The 20,343-nt window shown below is 38.0% G+C and overlaps 1 long non-coding RNA gene across 1 annotated transcript; it reads right to left on the bottom strand.

Annotated features, from left to right (window-relative positions):
• Positions 1-546: 546 nt before the first annotated feature.
• LOC148131192 (uncharacterized) lies at positions 547-4,054 on the bottom strand. Its single transcript, XR_015748551.1, has 3 exons — positions 3,933-4,054; positions 2,223-2,342; positions 547-671 (listed from the first exon to the last, which is right to left on the bottom strand). It is a non-coding gene; the product is annotated as an uncharacterized LOC148131192 (long non-coding RNA).
• Between the last annotated feature and the right edge of the window lie 16,289 nt (positions 4,055-20,343).

The following is a 20,343-nucleotide window of genomic DNA, read 5'->3' as shown; positions in this document are numbered from 1 at the left end:
ACCATCATCCAGAAAGCATAGGAACTGAGAAGTGGTCTGTGGTCACCACCTGCAGAACCATTCCTTTATTGGGGATGTCTTGCTAACTGCCTATGCTTTCCACCTGTTGTCTATTCCATTTGCACAACAGCATGTGAAATTGATTGTCAATCAGTGTTGCTACCTAAGTGGACAGTTTGATTTCACAGAAGTGTGATTGACTTGGACTTCCATTGTGTTGTTTAAATGTTCCCTTTATTTTTTTGAGCAGTGTATTTCACTCTGGTCTAGGTAAGGCTACTGTATTCGTGCTGTTAAAAAAACAATGCTTTTAGTTAGTTTTCTATATTTCTTTGCTACTTTGTTGCCTGGACTTTTACAGATAGCCCTAGACTAATGTCAGGTTTAATATATAGGGACAACTTGCTGGCCAACTTACCAGCGCATAGTTCCTAAAGAGATTAGACCTTAGCAAGCTAATTCATCAATGTTCATAGAGCACAATTTTCATCAGAAGCAAATATGAAACTAAGAAAGCAAACCAAATAAAACAATCTAATGCAAGAATCGAATTACTGATTGGAACTCTTCATTAAAAATCTCCTCCTGCTTCTATGTTGAACCTTCTTACTTCATCACTCTCTTATATGAGTAGTTTTCCACTCCCACCAGCCGAAACCATCACTCAGTTCCTGCAGAGAAAGGCAAAAAACAAAAATAATTTCATTAAGGCTGTATAAGGGTCAGTTCTTTCCACTTCCTTAAAGATACAACCTCTGTTAACCAAAGTATGTAATATAAACTCAGGCAGCCATAATAAAGTTTCTTAAGCTTTGGTATGTTTCCAGAGGTGGTATTCAGCAGGTTCTGACCAGTTCTGGAGAACCGGTAGCGGAAATTTTGAGTAGTTCAGAGAACCAGCAAATACCACCTCTGACTGGAGATTTTACAGTATCCTTACCCTGCCATGCCCACCAAGCCACGCTCACAGAACCGGTAGTAAAAAAAATTGAATCCCACCACTGTATGTTTCCCAAAGACAGCCATCTATAATTCAACAACTCATGGCTTAATACAGATTATGTAAATCCACAAAATATATTGGAAGCTCCTGAATGTTGTGATGGTGATTTCTAATACCTTGGTAGACTGAAAATGAGGAGCAAAATATCTGTTAAATGTGAAAGACACCTCCAGGCTGAGGGAGCAAAAATTTAAAAGTGGGAACATTTCTTTCTACTATAGATAGCAATAGCACTTAAATTTATATACTACTTCACAGTGCTTTGTAGCCCTCTTTAAGAAGTTTACTGAGTCAGCATATTGCTCCCAGCAATCAATTTTACTGACCTCAGGAGGATGGAAAGCTAAGTCAACCTTGAGCCGGTCAGAATCGATCTGCTGGCAGTCGGCAGAGTTAGCCAGCAATACTACATTTTAACCACTGCACCACCACAGATTCACTAGTTTCATCTCTCCCCAGGCTATGAAACAGCTGATACCTCATTTGTTTTCCCTCAACTTATTTTGCAACCGTCCTCAGCATTAGAGAATATCTTTCTCATTGCTTCTAGTATAGGGAAATCTGGCGAACCACAGGATTTAATTGTTTAGATGCTGCAATGGATTCAAGTGGATCAAGATATAGAAGGTTAGGGACAGTTCAACTCAAGAACTAGGTAACAGTCATCTAATTCTCTGGGAATCCACAATGTTGCCAGTAACATTAGTCTTTTATTTCAAATAATATGGCTTCATGGAGCTTCAGGGTGGTTCACTTTATTATTTGCAAAAACTCCTGCCTTAGCTTTCCTCACCTTTTTTTAAAAATAAATTTTATTAAAAGATTTAAAACAATAATAAAAATTACAACAAATTAGAACAGCAAAGTAAAAAAGAAAATAACAGAAAAGAATAAAAGTGCAGCCAGAAAAGAAAACAATAAAATAAAAAAAGAAAACTATAAAGAAAGATATAGAGACATAAAGAAGTAGATTCCAATATTCTTTGCAGTGGTTATAAGTACAATTATATTTTGACCTCTTTCTCTAAAGTTATATCATGACCATCTTCTCTCTAATATCCTAACATGCATAATCATCAAAACCCTAAATCATGTTCATTTTTTTTATTTTTACACAAAAAATCCATAAAGGGTTTCCAGTCACAATCAAAGTAGATACTGCCTTTTCTTTAATCAAAGAAGTCAGTTTATCTATCTCAGAAAGATCTGTTAGTCTCACCAACTATTTCCTCCTTTCTGCTGGGACGTGCCAAATCCTCCCAATTTGTGCATATCATAATCTTGTCATAGTAATCATATTCTGAAATAATATTCCATGGCTCTTTTCCAACTGTCAATCCTAAAAGGAAAAGATCTGGCTTCAATATAATATTTTTAAAAAATCCTATGCAAATTTGAATCCACCTTTTTTAAAGCTTTTTTTTATATGTTCATCAAACATGATGGAATGTTGTACACATTTCCAACATATGTTTGAAGTGCCTTTGCACATTATGGATAATTTCTTTGGCATCCTGTTCCAACAATACATTATTTTATAAAAAATGATCCTTAAAATCATAATGCAATGCATATTTTAATCCTTTTAAGCAAATATTTTCCCATTGATTCATCTGTGTGTTATAACCAAAATTCTTACCCCGCTTTATCATAAACTCTTTGACCTGTTCTACCTCTATTTCAAAATACCTTTCATCAGATTTTGAATAGTCACTGTATTTAGACTTGGGGGAGAAAGCTTAGGAGCTTTCATTTTTCTCTAGTAGGTAGTACTGTGAGCTAAGATATGATGATGATTATCATCTTATAATTTTGTTGTTGTTATTAGTTGTGAAGTTGTGTCTGATCCATCACGACCCCATGGACAATGTTCCTCTAGGCCTTCCTGACCTATGCCATCCCACGAAGTCCATGCCAACTGCTTCAGTGACTCCATCCAGACACCTCATTCTCTGTTGTCCCCTTCCTCTTTTGCCCTCAATCGTTCCCAGTGTTAGGTTCTTCTCTACTGAGTCCTTCCTTTTCATCTTATAAATACATACCATTAAGTAAGGAAATGAATAAGAGGAGGGCAAACACGGTGTACTTCCATTTGTATGAAGCGGGGGTAGCTTTGGGAGGTTAATTAAATTATGTTCATTAATCTATCACCATTTGTATGAAAACTGATCTTGAATAAAAATCAAACCCATTAATTTTTCTCATGTTACCTGTGTCATGTGCAATTCCCATTAATAAGACCGAAAAAAAGATTTAAAAATGTACTTGCATTCTGACAGTTAAGTCTTTGATTTTGCATTACTAGCCAATGTGCATCAGAATAAAGAGTCATGTGTAAAATTTTCTTATTTATGTTGCTTCCAGATGAGAAGCCCCAAAGCTTCTTAAATTACATAAAAATACAAGAATGAAAGTTTATGATGGGACTTTTGCTTCTGTCCCCTAGCAATCCTGTCTCAATCACTGCCATATTCTAAACTATTCTCATGCACTGCCTATATTCTTACAAATCTAGTTTTTACAGCCACACAAAGGCTAATGACTTGTTTTTTGTTTGAGTTTTAGTGGAAATCCTGTTTCTCTGGAGGATAAATTCTGTGCCCAGAATTTATGATTTTTCTGGTATTTGTTTTATGCATTTTGGCTGAAATATGCTTTCCCCTCCAAAGTGCTGGCACGAAATGAATCTTTCTCATGCAAAATATGCTTCTGCCACGAAGCTATTAGCCCCCCCCCTCCCTTTAGGCATATATGCTGCTATTTAGGGAAGTGAGCGGCTGTTTATTTTTATCTGTCCCTTCTTTTCTCCTGCATCATCTACTTTCATTGCGGGGCTGACAAAAATAGTACCAGGGAAGAGATGCTGCCAGTTTCCCACCGCAATAGCCAGTCCCTGAAAGCTGCGTTTTCAGCATCTCATCCGCCATACCTTTGCACATTGTTAGGCATTTAGCAGCTGCTGGCTCTGTTGAAGTCAGGCTGAGTGCCTTCCAATCTTTTATAGCTCTCAAGAGAGCCTTGGTTAACTGAGGATCTCAGCCTGGAGAAGACAATGCATATTCATGGCGCAGCCACTACTGGTCACGTGTACCTATTGCTAGGTTACAAGGACCCAAAAATAAATCCTTCACTTTAGATTAGACCTCAGATGAACTGTTTCCCACCGCTGTGGAAAAGACCAGAAAGCTAGTTATAGCATGGTTATTAATGAGGAAAAGACAAGACAAGACAGAGCGATAGCGAAGAAAACCTCTGATGGGTAAAGAGAAGGTTCTCCCTGATTCCGGAATCCTCCTTTGGGGCCACATGATATTTCCCTGTGCAGACATAGTTCACACGGTTGCTCCCGATTTGCTCTCGTCATCACTGCAGAGGGTAGCAGAGCTCAGCACTGTCACACCATCTTGAAACTGGGACAGATTTGCACCATAAGGTTGACGTACTTGTGTTTAGTACCTTGTTAATTGCCCAGTTGGATAGCATCCTCTGAATCAGACTATTTCTACCATCAAGGACTTTGACATTAGATCCGATCCAAAAAGCATTTGGCAGGTGTTGTAATGCCCGAGAAGTGTTCCAACAAAGGGAACACAGCAGTTAATGCAGGAAACAGGTTGTGCATCCCATGTGGATCCTATGTTAATCTCTGTCTCTGTATCTTCATGTGTAGTCCATAGAAAAAAAATTGTGAAACTAGGTGCTTCCACAAACTATTTCTTTTGCTCAAAATTAGAGGGCATAGTTGTGTGGGAAGCCACCCACTTCCCAGAAGAATGAAATATTTTAGGAAATATTTAAAAAGCAGAAGATTATATTTCCCTGGATGGTAAAAGAAGAAGCACGTTTTAAAGATAGAAAGTGGCTCCCTGGGCCAGTCTATCTACAAGGTATCTTCAGATCCAGGGTGATGGGATTAAGACATGACCCTCCAGGACATAATAGGATTAACCCCATCTAGCAGCAGAGCTCACCACATATCATAATCACCTGGGGACATTGCATCACCCAGCAAAATTCAACCAAACTTGGGACTCAGACAACCTACAACTAGTTATGACCCCTACAACAGCCAACAGAATACATGTTCTTGAACAGGAAGTTCAAGTGCAAAGGTCAAGTGAAGGTACCCCTCTGTCTCAACTCCATGTGGTCAGCTGCCCAGAACCATCCATGTGCTTCTGTTTCACCATTAAGCCATCTTTCCAATCAGCCTCCATGTTTCCAGTGTCTTTTTCCTGGCTTGGAATTGAACCAGATAGATATTTCTTCCAATAGTTGGGCTAGGCCATATTAATGGGCTATTCTCCACAATGCTCATTCTTTTCAAATCACGGACAAAAATGTTTAACCTTTGAAAGGAAAGCCCTGCTCAACCTTACTTGATCATTGATGAAAACAAGATAGCCATTCTTGCTTTCAAAGAAGTTGTGGCCATCTCTCCAAATGTTTGTTCAAGAATTCCAAGGGTGTTTGTAACAACCACAAGATGCCTTTAGGCCGGAAGAATCAGGATATTCACATTCTTCTTCAACTGACTTTCTTCAATACATTGGTTTTAAAAAAAATGGTTAAAAAAATAGTTAGGGATTTGTGAGCCAACCAGTATCCTATTTTGCTATCTTCTAGAATTGGTATAGATCAATTTAATTCTAGAAGGCAGCCGTGCTTTTTAATTAAGTTCTACCACCACCAACTTTCAAAAAAAACTTCTAGAAAATGTACCAAAATGATTATTTGGAATATTTCTTTGTTGATAAAGTTAGTTAAAGCCAGGCAATAAATTGAACCCTTAAGATTATTTGAATGGATCAAAAGCTACACACATACACAATTTTTTTCTCTTAAATAAGAAGTATTAAGAGTCAAAAGGTAACCTAATTCCAGATTTCCAGATTTTGCCCATTATAGAATCATAGAATCACATAAATTTACAGATTGCTACATCCAAAAGCAGCATCCTGGCTTTGTAAATTACCAAGATCCCAAATTAAAAGCTACTGCAAACGCGATGTATTTCTCAAAGCACACAACTCTGAAATGCATGGTCACAGAACATTATTTGATGCGGCAAAGAAGCAATATTACTGTACTGTTGTCTGTGAACAGATGAAATACTTGATCCAGCAGCATAAGAAATATTGATCCAGAATGTTTGTGTTTGCTAAACCTATTGATCATTTTCTGGCCTTCTACAGGCTGGTTTTAGAATTGATTCAAAAAATAATGTTTTATTTTAAATTTTGTCTATGGATCTAATTCATCTCAACTAGTGGTTCCATTGTAAAAGCTGAGTTATATAGAAATACAGGTACCGTGGTCCTTGACTTAATGACCACAATTGAGCCCAAATTTCTTTTGTTAACTGAGACATTTGTCAAATATGTTTTGTCCTATTTTACAACATTTCTTGTCACAGTTGTTTAGTGAATCACAGCAATTGTTAAATGAATCACTGCAATGGTTAAGTTTGTTAAGTTAACGATGCTGTGAATCTGGTTTCCCCATAGACTTTGCTTGCCAGAAGTTTGCAAAAGGTGATCGATCACATGACTCCAGCAACAGTCATAAATATGAATCAGTTACCAAGCATTTGAATTTTGATCACATGACCATGGGGATGCTGGAAAGGACATAACTGTGAAAAATGGTCATGTCACTTTTTTCAGTGCCATTATAACTTTGAACGGTCACTAAGTGAATTGTTGTAGAAAAGTATGTACAGTCACCACACCACACACACTCATAGGTTGTATCTTCCAGAATATTCTGGTTGAGGATGTCTTTGAGACAAAGGTAGCCAATCTGATGCATGTCATTCCTTCTACTTCAACCTTTGCACTTGTTTATATGTATTGACAATACATGTTGTTCACTAAGTTTATCCAGGTATCTACTTGAAATGATATGAAAAACTGAATAAAACTGAATCATTCATTGCTATTACTGATGACCAGGTTTTTGAGAGAAACTTGAAATGGGGACAGCTACTTCTGTATAGTTTTATTGTCAAATGTGTATGCCTTTTTTTTTTTTTTTGCCTTGTAGCCACTTCGTGCAGAGTTGAACTTAGCTATTGAAAATGTTTTTCTACTGCAAACAGAGTCAAACAAAAGCTGACAGTTTTTTCATGCAACTAGGAACCAAGCACAGGAAAGGCTGATACTGGGGAACTAACAAGGAGATAGAAAGTTAGTTTCAAGGGAAGGGTAAGTATATAAATTCAGAGTAGTTGTGGGACACATGGAGAATCTTTACATCCATTGAAAGAATCTTTCAGTGATACTTTCAAAACCTTTTAATAAAACCCATTACCAGGCAGTTTCATTTCAGAGAATGAACACAGGGCTACAAACCTGTAGAAATATTTTTCAGTTTGGCACATAAACTGAGCTTGAACACAGAGGAATTACCTGGGAGAGCAGGGGACCTCACATGGGCCATGTTTTAAATACACAAACACGAAGTTATGTGATTTGCATTATGTGTGATCTTGAGACTGGCTGCATGTGGTCATGCTACTGTCAAATGTAATGGTGGAGATAGCAGAGTCACAGCCTCAAGGGACCTGCTGCTTGGTGAATCCAGGACAACTGAGGTGCTCCTAGTCCCTATGGCAACTATGGACCTGTCCCAGGTGATATAGAGCTCAGTGCATATTGGGCACTAGGTCTGTGTTTTGTCTTGGGGCAGTTTCAGTGAAATCTACTATGTGAGGTTATTAGTATCACTTCATTACTATGGAGAGATCATTCTTTGTCCTCACCCAAGCAAGAAGATCCATCCTGTTGAATTAGCCTATCCCAGTCAACTTAAGTTTTCCATGAGGATCTGATGGTGATTCAGCTGAGGCCTTGGTAGGCAGGTGACTGAGGACCTGGACCAAATTGCTGCTCTTCAGCTCCTATCTGTGCACCAATCCCAGGGTGCACCTTGGTTTTCTGGGAGTTCCAGTGAAGTGCCACTCTGAAGTTTACTCTGTGAAATTTATTTTAAAAATAGTAAAAATAATGGTATTTAGTGTTGTGGTTCTGATTCACAGGTTAGAGGAACTAACATTTGTTCTCTATGCCTTAACAACAATTCCCTCACTTTCCAAAATGTTATTTGAGAAAGCTGTTCATACTTTCCATAAAGCTACATTACAGATAAATGAGTTTGAACCCATTTAAAACTGGGAGTTACTCCCAAGAAACTTCAGATACTGCACCTAGGAAGAGAATAGATGGACTCCTAACAAAAGTTTATTTTTTAAGATTGTTCAGGGAAAGCCAACAATAGTTTACTTAGAATTCTTTAAAAGCTGCGTGTAGTACAGCTTTCTCAAATTCTCTTAGAAGCACCTGCGGACAAGTTAAAGACGTACACGGTTGTATACAAACTCTATTTTTAAGAAAGTAGAAAAAGAGGTTTGGCATAGCCCTTCTCAAAGAAACCATCCTATAACTGAGACAGTTTGTTCCTGAGAAATGCAGCCCCTCACAATTTATCTTGGTATGGGGAAATAAGCGAGAATAATGAAGAAGAAAACCCTGTGGCTACTGTATACATTTGGTCTTTAAAATCCAGCAGCGGCCTCATTTCAGTGTTTTCGTATCATTGGAAATATTCATCATCCAAGACTTTATTGACATCATGGGTACATAAGGTCCAGTACTTTGCCCCAGTCTGAGAAAAGAAGGATCTTCTTAATGATAGAATCATTAAGATGCAAAACCTTTGCCTAGACGAGGCTTCTCCAAGGTGGTATCCTCTAGATCGGTCAAGATTTCAATTCTCCAAAAGTTTGGCTTGCAGTTAAAACCCCAACCCATTTGAAGGTTATTAAAAAACTATCCAAGGCTGTAGTCTGTCAAAATGCAGGCTGAAGAGAAGAAAACAGAAATTACACAAAAGTTCAGCATAGAAATTTGAACCAGCCAAAGAGCTATCTTTGGATCACAATGGGCTGATTGGAGGTAAGGACTAGTCCAGGGGTGTCCAACCTTGGCAACTTTAAGACTTGTGGACTTCAACTCCCAGAATTCCTCAGCCAGCAAAGCAAAGCTGGCTGAGGAATTCTGGGAGTTGAAGTCCACAAGTCTTAAAGTTGCCAAGGTTGGACACCCCTGGACTAGAGCTTTCCCATTGCCAACCTGCATGTTTAGTTCATGTCATAAGATGTTCACCTCATATCAATGGGAAGATATAAGAAAAGTAATAGAAGGGGATTAGGACATCTGACTAGGAAGATGCTCTCTCCAGGCAGGCTAGGATTTTGAGTTGCATTTATGGCATAGGAGGGAGTATCAGTCACATGAACCCTGATGAGTAAAATACATCTAGGACTGGGGCAGCTTGGGCTCAGGGCTCAGGTCTTTGTGGGAATTCCCAAAGGTATCTCTCTCACTGGAAGAGTCATTTGCAGCATTCTGTAGCAGCAAATGAACGATGGATCTTTTTATTTGTGGAGGGTCTCCTAGCACTTAACATCTGTTGTTTCCAAGGCAACTACCGAATACATCTCATGGCAATAAGGCCAGTTCTGGCCATTAATAGCACTACTTGGCAACATGCCCCACGCCTCTTATTTGCTGCTTTGATATGCATGCTATCTTTGATCTCTGCTGGGGAAGGGGGAGGAACAGCAGGGAAAGGGAGACTCATTTTCTAACGCAGCAGACGTTTACCCCCAAACGGAATCTGCAAGCTCAGGCCATTGGAAGCAAGGCAAAAGCAGCTGAAAAATGGGGCTGTTAATTGGCAGGTCCAGTGTAGCAGGAATGATACCACATCCTATTTCTCACTATCACATGCTCTCTTTTGTAAAAGGGAAGACCATGTACTGGGTTTGACTGGAGCATTAGGAGCCCACCATGGAAGCTGGATCTGTTTTTTCACTGTTTTCATTCTCCCTCTTTTGTCTGTCCATCCGTCCATCCATCTCTATCTATCATCTCTATCTATCTATCTATCTATCTATCTATCTATCTATCTATCTATCTATCTATCTATCTATCTATCTATCTATCTATCTATCATCTATCTATCTATCTATCTATCTATCTATCTATCTACCATCTATCTATCTATCTATCATCTATCTATCTATCTATCTATCTATCTATCTATCTATCATCTATCTATCTATCTATCTATCTATCTATCTATCTATCTATCTATCTATCATCTATCTATCTATCTATCATCTATCTATCATCTATCTATCTATCTATCTATCTATCTATCTATCTATCATCTATCATCTATCTATCTATCTATCTATCTATCTATCATCTATCATCTATCTATCTATCTATCTATCTATCTATCTATCTATCTATCTATCATCTATCATCTATCTATCTATCTATCTATCTATCTATCTATCTATCTATCATCTATCATCTCTATCTATCTATCTATCTATCATCTATCTATCTATCTATCTATCTATCTATCTATCTATCTATCTATCTATCATCTATCATCTATCATCTATCATCTATCATCTATCTATCTACCTATCTACCTATCTACTTACCTACCTACCTACCTACCTACCTATCTAAGTCCACTGATTTCCTTCCCTTTCATCTTCTGCCGAGTATATGGCAGCAGCAATGGCAGCAGCAAACTTTTCATTATTTCTAGGCTCCTTCATAACTCCCATCTCCTAGGGGTATCAAACTCACGATCCATGGGCCAGAGGTGTCATGTGCTGGCCATGCCCAGCCCCGGTTTAGCGAAGGGGGAAAAATTGTGACACGTCACATGATGATGTGTCATTGCGAGTTTGACACCCTTGTCCTAGATCCCATTCTGTTGTAACCTAAGTTTGATCAAGTTTAAAAAACAAAATCAGAATCATGAAAGAAAATCATAAGCAGCACTTTTATATAAAATGTTCCTTCCTTCCTTCCTTCCTTCCTTCCTTCCTTCCTTCCTTCCTTCCTTCCTTCCTTCCTTCCTTCCTTCCTTCCTTATATAGGTGATACATGCCTACTTTGAGATTCTTCTGTAAGCAGTCAGTTTTATTATCTTATTGTTATGCTCTCTTGGTTTTCACATTATTTCACTGCTACATTATTTTGCAATTACACCAGTAATCTGTAATATTATTCCATTATTTCACTCTTCTTGAAAAAACAACAGAGCAGAAATAACTCCAGAGAGGAGAGAAGCAGGTCTGTCCTTACTGAAAAACTAGTTAGTCCTGCAGGTCAGTTCAACTAAAACTCACCAGTGGATGGGCATTATAGGAAGGTGAGAGTGATTGAAACTGAAAAATACAGGGGGAAAATGGCCAGTCACCAACTTACCCATTATTTTGTGGTCAATGCAATCACAAGAAGAGGAGCAACTGAATCTTAATAAGCATTTCAAAATACGTACTTCTAAAATTATAGAGTGAAGAATTACCCATTTTTTCCCCTCCAAATGCAATTGTGGGAGCTTCCTTTTCTCCCCTCTACTTTGTTAGGAACTTGGAGAGAAGTTGGCATCAGAAACAAAAGTGTCAGCAGAATATAGAGAAAAATTAGGAAACAAAGTTCCAAGAGAGCAAATGCTGAGAGATAAATAGTAAGTGTAATTAGTGACTGGAAGAACGTGACTCCCAAAAATACACCTCTTATCACACCTGCTATTGGTTTCATGACTAGGGCAATGAGTAATAAGGAATAGAAAGCTTTACATACCTTGCAGGGGTCATGGCTTGGTGTCCAAATGAAAAGGAAAGTACTACTTTGATACCAATGCAGCTAATGAAGTCTTAAAGTTGTCAGATCCATTGGAGAGTTGGTGAAAACAAGATACAGGCAATTTTGTGTGGCCAAGGATGGAATGTACAATAGCTGAAGTGCAAATGAGTGCAGAACCATTATTGCCACACTCTAGTTGCACCCTAGGAGATGGAAAGAAGTGATGTGTGATTTGAATTCAAAGTAGAAAAGATTGTAGTGGCCTGTCCCTTATGTCAGTGACCGTCCTCTCCTGAAGAAGGATGATATATTATGACCTAGGCTGCAAGGGGGGGGGGAAGCGGGTGGACCATGGGAGAGAAGTGGGGCATAGCTTTCCAAAGACTTGCACCAGGGTTTTTGAGATTTCTTGTCTTGCAATTGATTCACCAAGCCACATGGGGGTAGCATTGCTGTAGTTTCCAAAGCCTGCACCTACAGCCTACCAGTGGAATTTATTTATAGGAAAGCAAATGTTAAGTAAATCGCTCCCATATACTTATCTGCCATTTAGTCCTTCTGGAAAATGATAGGATAAATAAGGTCTGTAACAGTTTCCCCTTAACAACACATTGTTCCTCACGGCATCTATATATATCCTTGCAACTGACTGAAATCTAGTTAGATCTTGGCCACTTTAAAAAATACTATATAATTCAAGCACTATTGAGTCAGAGCCAAGTTGATATTAGTATATAACTACCAAAACTGAGCTATGAAACTCATTTGGGAAAGCCCTGGCTGATTTCAATGTAAAGCCATAATGGGGAGGCTTTGATTTATCAGAAGCTGCCTGCCGAGGGATGTAATTCAAATTACGGTAGTACCTGTAGTGAGATGATATGAACAAACATCATCTTTTGCTCCTAAACTTTGCTAATCAGGCTGAAACTGTGTATCACTTGGGATTAAAGCCCACAAAACTCAGCAGGAATTATTTCTGAGAAAGCAGGTGTAGGATGGCATTATTATTGTAGTTCCTCCTTTGAACAGACTTGTATATGTAATTATTTACCCTAGGAATAGCACAAAGTACCCATATATGCAAAGGTATCCATCACACTTCAGGGTAAACAACATTATATAGAAAAGGAGTAAAGGCATGAGATAATAAAAGGGAATATAGCTAAATCTAATTTATACTAACATCATTCACTATACCTCTCCATAGCTATTTATCTTTGTAACCCATTCTTGTTTTTATTATATCAGTGTTTTTCTTTTTTGAGACTCGTTAAACCACATCTTATCTTTTCTCAATGCATTCATTCTTCCTTCATATAATCCTTTCTTCATTTATTTATCTATGTGACCAAACTATCTCAACCTACCATGTTCCTTTTATAGACATCACCACACTATCATAGGGGTCTTGTTACTTTCATTTGGGCATGTGTGTTACTGTGCTATTTTTTTTTTCCTTCCTAGAATTTCCCACAAATGTGCAGGATCTGCTTATTAAATCAACCAGCCGCAGGAATTGCTGGTTTTAGGTGTTGCCACCTAAACCTCATATTGTGAGCTGAGAGAGAGTGTGACTGGCCCAAAGTCATCCAGCCAGCTTTCATGGCTAAAGGCAAGCCTAGAATTAGCAGTCTCCTTGTCAGGTGGTGCTCCATTCGAAATTCAAGAAAGAAAAACTTAAGACTCTTTATATTAAAGCAAAGAAATATTTTACTGAAAATGAAGTGGTAGCATCAAATAGAATTCTGAATCTAAGAAATTAGGCGCGCAGACCACATATACCAAGTGTTGGAAACGTTCCCACCCCTCATAGTTCAAATGAGTCTTCCAATTAAAAGTTGTGAATATGATCATGTGAGCATCTTCAGGTGGTGATGAGGCCTCTGTCCCTTGACCTTGACATATTTTGATAAAGATTTGCAGCTGCCCAGAGAAAAGAAAGCTAAGCGAGGAATAGAAACTTAAGAGCAGGAATTTATACTCCCTCCCACTCTTCATTTACACAACACAAGAATGTAACACCTCCAGCTCTCTTCCCAGACATATCCCCTCCCCCCGTTACTTATGGCAGCCAAAAGATGCAAAGCAGTAGAAAAGATCTTGAAGGCTGACACTCCTGGTTTCTGGCATGGTGCTTTAACTACTAGATCAAACCTTTGTAGTGCATTTAGAAAAGAGGTAGATTAATACAAAATTACATGAAACTATATTTCTAATGTCATCTCAAGCATGCCTACATTTCTAAAGGCACACATTAAACTACCTAGAGAGTATAACACTTTATCTTGTTCCTTTTTCAGTGCTGAAACACTTGTTATTTTCACACAATTTGTTTCCATCATATAAGCAGCCCCATTTACCAATGGTAATTGGGGCCAGGATTTCTGTCACTAACTGACGTAGTTGTGGATGCAACATCACATCACCACACCAACTCACAAGGGGACTTCCAGCAGAGAAAATGTTGCCATTGTTAGGTGAATTCCACACAATCCCAATGTCCTGCAATCATGCAGTCTCCACTTGCAATCTCCTGCTAGCTTCCCAATTGACTTTGCTTGGGGGAAGTCGGCAGGGAAAATAGCAAATGATGAACACGTGACCACAGGACACCATGATGTCACAAATGCAAGCTGGTTGCTGAGTGCCCAAATCATGATCACATGACCATAGGGATGCTGCGTCATCTGCAACTACAAGGACCTAAGTACCCCTTGTTCAGTACTGTAGTAACTTTGAACAGTTGCTGATCAAGTGGATGTTAAAGAAGGAGTATGTGGTTCTTATGCCATTCAACAATAAACAGTCAAAGTCATTTTCATGTGCAACTTGACAAACCAATCTTATTTACTTTTTATGTTTTCTCTAAATCAGCACATTTACAATATTTTTTTTCCATTCATAAAATTTCTCAGTGACCCACCAAAGAGCAAAAATCTACTCTCCACCCACTCAAGATTTAACTGAACAGCATGTCCCATATTTTGCTCTCAGTCATCTCTAAACCTTTTCAGTCAGAATCCCAATAAATACCTTCCCACGCAAATTTATCAAACTAATCCACTTAATCCACTTATTCATTCTAGCTACTCTTCCTTGAATGTAGGGAAACAACAATAGCATTCTTCATTAGATACAGTCTTGATAATGTAGAAGAGAGTAAGGAATATGACCTTGACAGAGATATGCAAAAGACATATCTCCAAAAGACAACAAAACATTTTTAAGTCCAAAATAGCAGATAACATTCAAAAGCGGATCACACAGATGCCTCTCAATTCACTGAACTATAAAAAGGAAGAGAAAGTACTGTACAATACAAACAGATTTGCAAGATACTGTTATTATAGCCAACCTCAATTTTTAAAAAAAGGTTCTGCAGTTTATTTCCTGGTTTGATCCATCTAGTGGAGTTGACATATACACACATTTAAATTGCATAGTTACTCCCTAAGAAAACTACAATTTTATTTCAACATTTCACAGGTTACACCATCTGCAGCTATAGCTTTACCATTTGTCCAAATTCTCTTAGCATTTATGACTTCTTTTTCATAATTGGTTTCTGGATATCAGGATTTAGAAGCAGTTTGGTCTAGTGGTTAAGGCATCAAAAGAGAAACCGGAAGAATGAGTTCTAGTCCCATCTTATGCATGAAGAACCAGCTGAGTGAATGTAGGCCAGTCATTCTTTTTCAGCCTAGCCCACCTCACAGAACTGTTGTGGGAAAAACAGAAGGAAGAAGGAATATTAAGTATATTGGTAAACTTGAGTTATTTAAAAAAGGCAATAATAAAGGTGGGATAAAAATCAAATAAATACAGTACATAAATAAATAAATTGCATAACATTAGTTTCAATTCAACATATCATTGTTACTCCTATACAAATCTAAAAAAATGCTCCTTCTGGCATTTCCTCACTTTAATTTTATTCCCTATTTTTAGTTTTATTCATATTCTTACAGGCTTCTTGCTTAGTCTTTTTCAAACATATGCCAAATATTTTAATATTAATTTTTCTGTACGTTTGGTATCGTCTTTTTCTCATTCTTTTTTTTTTTTTTACTGTATTTCTTTTCCTATATGTAGAGACTTGTTCAGTTCATCATTCCACCAAACAGTGTTTCTTTTATACTTCCTTATAAATTAGCTTCACATGTTTCTATGGTGGTCTATAATATTATTCTTGTCAAGCCAGGGAAATCAGAAAAATCCAGGCAGTTCAAATGGGTATAAAGATTTATTGCAAGCTTAAGCTCTCTACAAGAATCTGAACTACTAATGGTCAAAGTAAATTGGCGGTAGATAGGAGTCAAAGAAATTCAAGGTGAGCTGGACTTAGATCCCTGATGAGGCAAAAGGATTCCTGACTTATGATATGTTTGACCCTTCCCTCCAGCTCAACCTGGTCATCTCCTACAGTTCTTTTTACTGTGTTCCAAGCACATGCAGCACTCTGTTCTTGCATCTGTTTTCCATTCATTCTGTCAGGAGAGTAATCTATTTTCTACTACTTTTTCATAGAGGACTTGTATCTTCTTCTTTTACAATCACCCTAATTTTATTCTTGTTTCTTTAATTTCCTTTCGTTTCTCCCAGCCCATTTTTCCCCAACTTCCACTACCAAAAATGGTCTGTCCCATATTCAAAATCTCTCATTGCCCTTCACTCAGGAGAGCTGTTTAGAAATCAAAAACAAAAGTCCTATTTATGTTATTACTTACAGTTTAAGACAATAATATGCACGCCCAAGTATGTAAGGATAATAGGCAATGTTTTAAATAGGTATAGAGAAATATGTAGGTAAGCTTGAAGAAAATAGAAAGCAACCGTTTGGAAAACATAAACTTAACCAAGGAAACCAGGAAGATATGAGAAAGAAACTCAAGATTGCCCCATCTCTTGACTCCCTTTGGTGTAAGTGGGAGGGATAGAGAAATGCTGTCAGAATTTCAGGGTTCTGTTATTATAACCTACACCAATAAAGTAGAGTTTCAGCATTCCTTCTGCTGTCTGTTTTTTCATTTGATCTGCCTTGAAAATCTGCCTTAGCAACATCACAGTATTTAACTTAAACATGTTTTGCTAATATATCTTGATGTTGTTGGCAATTCTTCTGCATACCTGTATCTCACATAAAAAATATTTTTCTATTTTTTTCAAGTCTTTTTCAGTATTCTAATAGTGAGTAACTGGTTTCCCCCTCTATAAAGCTGTAAATAAAGGAATAAAAAGGCATTGCCATGGCAGCTTTGTATATGAGCAAGGCTCATCATGGATGGAATGACCTCAGACGGTTTCACAAGATTAAAAAAGTTTGTCCATGAGGGAGAGAAAAAACAAATACAAAATTAACAGTTGGGTGATAACTCTTCATTAGTTTAGCTGGTGCAAAACAGGAGGGTGGTGGACAGAAAATTCCTCCAAATTAGCTCAGAATTATGATGACTGAGATCACAGCTCAAGGTCATTTTCAAGGTGGAATGTGCAGACTGGATGCATTATGATAAATTATGAATTCCGACATTTTAATTAGTGACCATGACCCTTTTAACTTTGTTACTGATTATACCATCCCTGATTTCTCATTTAAATATCAGAACCTAAAGTATCAGTATGGCTTACTTATACTGATGAAACATGGATATATGAAAATGGACTAGAATTTTTCCTCCTCACTGTATTTTCCATCCTGAAAAAAGATTGGATGAATAAGAGAAGACAAATCTCTCTAAAGACAAGGGCCAAATCTGTTCTTAGTTACAACTGAATTTAAAATGGGAGTAATTCTGTTTGACAGGCTACTTTCTGTAGCTCACAAATAAAATCCAGAATTTAAGCCCATATTGGTAAACTTCCTATTATTCCAGAATCAGAAGATACATATGAGATCTGCAGACAGGCTTGGGTTAAGAGATTATCTTTTCTTCTCTCAGGCTTCTTTTGTCTGATGAATTTACAATATCCCATTATGACACTGAGCCCTGAAGAAGCAATCTGGATTTTGCTAAGTATGTCGCCTAGCTGCAGTCTGTTACAAGGGACTGCTTGCCCTAGCAACATCTTGTTTCTGCTGTGTCCTCTTGACACAGACTTCATCTCTTTCCGGTGGAAGAGCAATATATCCTTATGTCACACTTAGCTGGGCCAGGATTAAAAGTAGCATGCTGTATTCTCTCTTATTCAAATACTGCCAGGGACCAAGCTATAAAAATCTGCTAGGCTTTGTCATCAATTACCTTGAGAGGCAGGTAAATAATTACAGTGATTTGAAACAAAGGCAATAGAACCAGAATGGAATCAGCACACCGGAAGCTTTTTGTAGTTTTTATGTCAGTCAAGAATGGATCAGCACTAAGACTCAGAAGAGGAGAAAAGTACATAGAAAGAACAAGATAATATTAGTTTTGGTCACAGTTTACACTTTAACACGATGTATAAACTAACCATAGTTTGTTTAAGAAACTGCAATTAAAACCCATGAGTTTAGGGTTTGTGGGGGTTTGTTTGTTTTGGTGTGGTTTTGTTGTTGTTGTATCTTGACTCCTAGCAACAGTCTGAACTAATCCCTGCTGTTTTCTTGGTAACATTTCATTTATTTATTTTTATTTATTTATTTATTTATTTATTTGATTTGCCAATTGTTTACAAGATAATAAGTATAAATTTCACCCAGCTGTGATTACTAAATGCTATAAGACATAGGATTAGGAACATACAAGACTGCCGTTGGTTTCTAGCCCTGCAGACCCTTATAGTGTAAGGTTTTGGGGTTTGGAAGAAACTACAGGGGGGAGGGGGTGGTACTCCAGACATTGACCACTTATTGCCATGTTGTAGGGATATTGTCACAGGTTAGGTAGTCATTCAGAGTTTTTTATGCTTATGACCACAATTGGGACCAGAAAATTCATTCTTAAGGGCTTTCTTGTGAAATATTTCGGACTTTCTCAATTGGCCTGCACACATATGTTTCCAAAGTTGTGGGGGGTGGTTTTGGTTTTTTTTTTTTTTTTTTTTTTTTTGGGGGGGGGGGGGGGGGGGGGGGGGTTTTTTGTTGGGGGGTGGTTTGAATATTTTTAATTTTTTTTTTTGTTTTTTTTTTTTTTTTTAATTTTTTTATTGTGATTTTTGTGGGGGGGGTGGGGGGGGGGTTGTTTATTTTTTAATATATTGGGGGGGGGAAAATTTTTTTTTTTTGGGTGGGGGGGGGAACTTTTGATCTCCACACTTTTTTAAAAGTTTGGGCACTAGTGTTAAGCAAATCACAAGAGCAGTTAAACTAGACATCACATGGCCATGATTTGTGATCTTCCCTGCTGGCTTCCTCATTGACTTTGCTTGTTGGAAGCCAGATGGGAAGGTCACAGATGGTGCTCATTTGACTCTAAAGTGCTGCAAGCAGCTATTGTCAATGCTAGTTGGTTGCTGAAAACCTGGATCATGGTCACGTGATCACAGGGACACTGCAATGATTGTAAGTGCAGGGACTGGACATTAGTAACTTTTTTTCAATGCCATAACTTTGATTGGTTGTTAATTCGAAGATTACCTGTACTGGCTTATCCTGTGAAGATTATAAATTCTTTTCTTTGTTACATGTTGCACATTAAATATCTTTAATGGCATTAGCGGTTATGGGTGGTCTCCTAACTGCACAACCAGCCATAAACCCCATCAGAAGCGGCTTTGTTCCTGAAATCTTTTTGCCCTGTTTTACTTCTCCGAAGAAGAGAGCCAGCCCCTGTCTTTTCCTCTCTGTTTCTCTCTTGTCTTGATCCCCAATCATGACTGATCCTCAGCACGCCTGCCAGCATCAGCCTGTGCCATGAGCAGCCTCACTGCATGCCAGGGCTGCAATTTGCTGGAGCAGTTGGTGTTTGATTAACACTCAGCAGAGCCAGAGCGACTGAGCTGGCAGTGCTATGGTGGAAAAGCAGCTCCGCTCCTGAACCAGATATCCCCCTCCCTTCCTCCTGCCTACCGCTGCCTTTCTTCAGCTCCTGTTGAAGCCCTGGAGCCAGTCTATTTCTCAGCTAGGGAGCTGCCTAGCAAAGGCCAAAGATTCCCCATTTTCCAGGTGCCAAGGGTATAGACAGTGCTCTATCTATGCACAGCCAAATACCATGAGACAACCAGTGAACAAATACCTCTCCCTTCATTTTAAACATTGCAACACGCAGATATGAATCACATAAAGCCAGCATTACAATTAGAATCACAAGAGGGTTTCAGTATACAGTTCTATGGTTCTAAAATCATAAATGATTTTCCCCATATTCAAAGTATATCCAACACTCGAGCCAAAAGAAAAAGGGGGAAATAATGAGAAAATCAGAATAAAGGATGTATAATTTAGAAACAAGAATGCCCATTGGAGCCAACCTATGAAACTCTGCATTGAAATTACTTTATAATTTCTTTCTCTATCTTCCTCTCTCTTTTCCCCTTTCCCTCTGTGTATGCGTGTTCGTGTGTGTGTGTGTAACATGACTTAATTTCAAAAACAAATCAAAGATAACCAAAAAAAAGGAAACTCAGGAAGAAAGCAAGATAAAAAAGTAAAAAATAAAAAATAGACAAAGAATGACTTTTTTTTGATACAGATACAGATAAAAGAAATAAAACTCTTATTCTAAAGTTAGGAATAGTCTA

Source organism: Notechis scutatus, chromosome 3 (genome assembly GCF_049901735.1).
Source record: "Notechis scutatus isolate UNSWTSFEM ecotype Mainland chromosome 3, rNotScu1.2, whole genome shotgun sequence".
NCBI classification, from domain to species: Eukaryota; Metazoa; Chordata; class Lepidosauria; order Squamata; family Elapidae; genus Notechis; species Notechis scutatus.
This window is presented reverse-complemented; position numbering and strand designations above follow the sequence as displayed.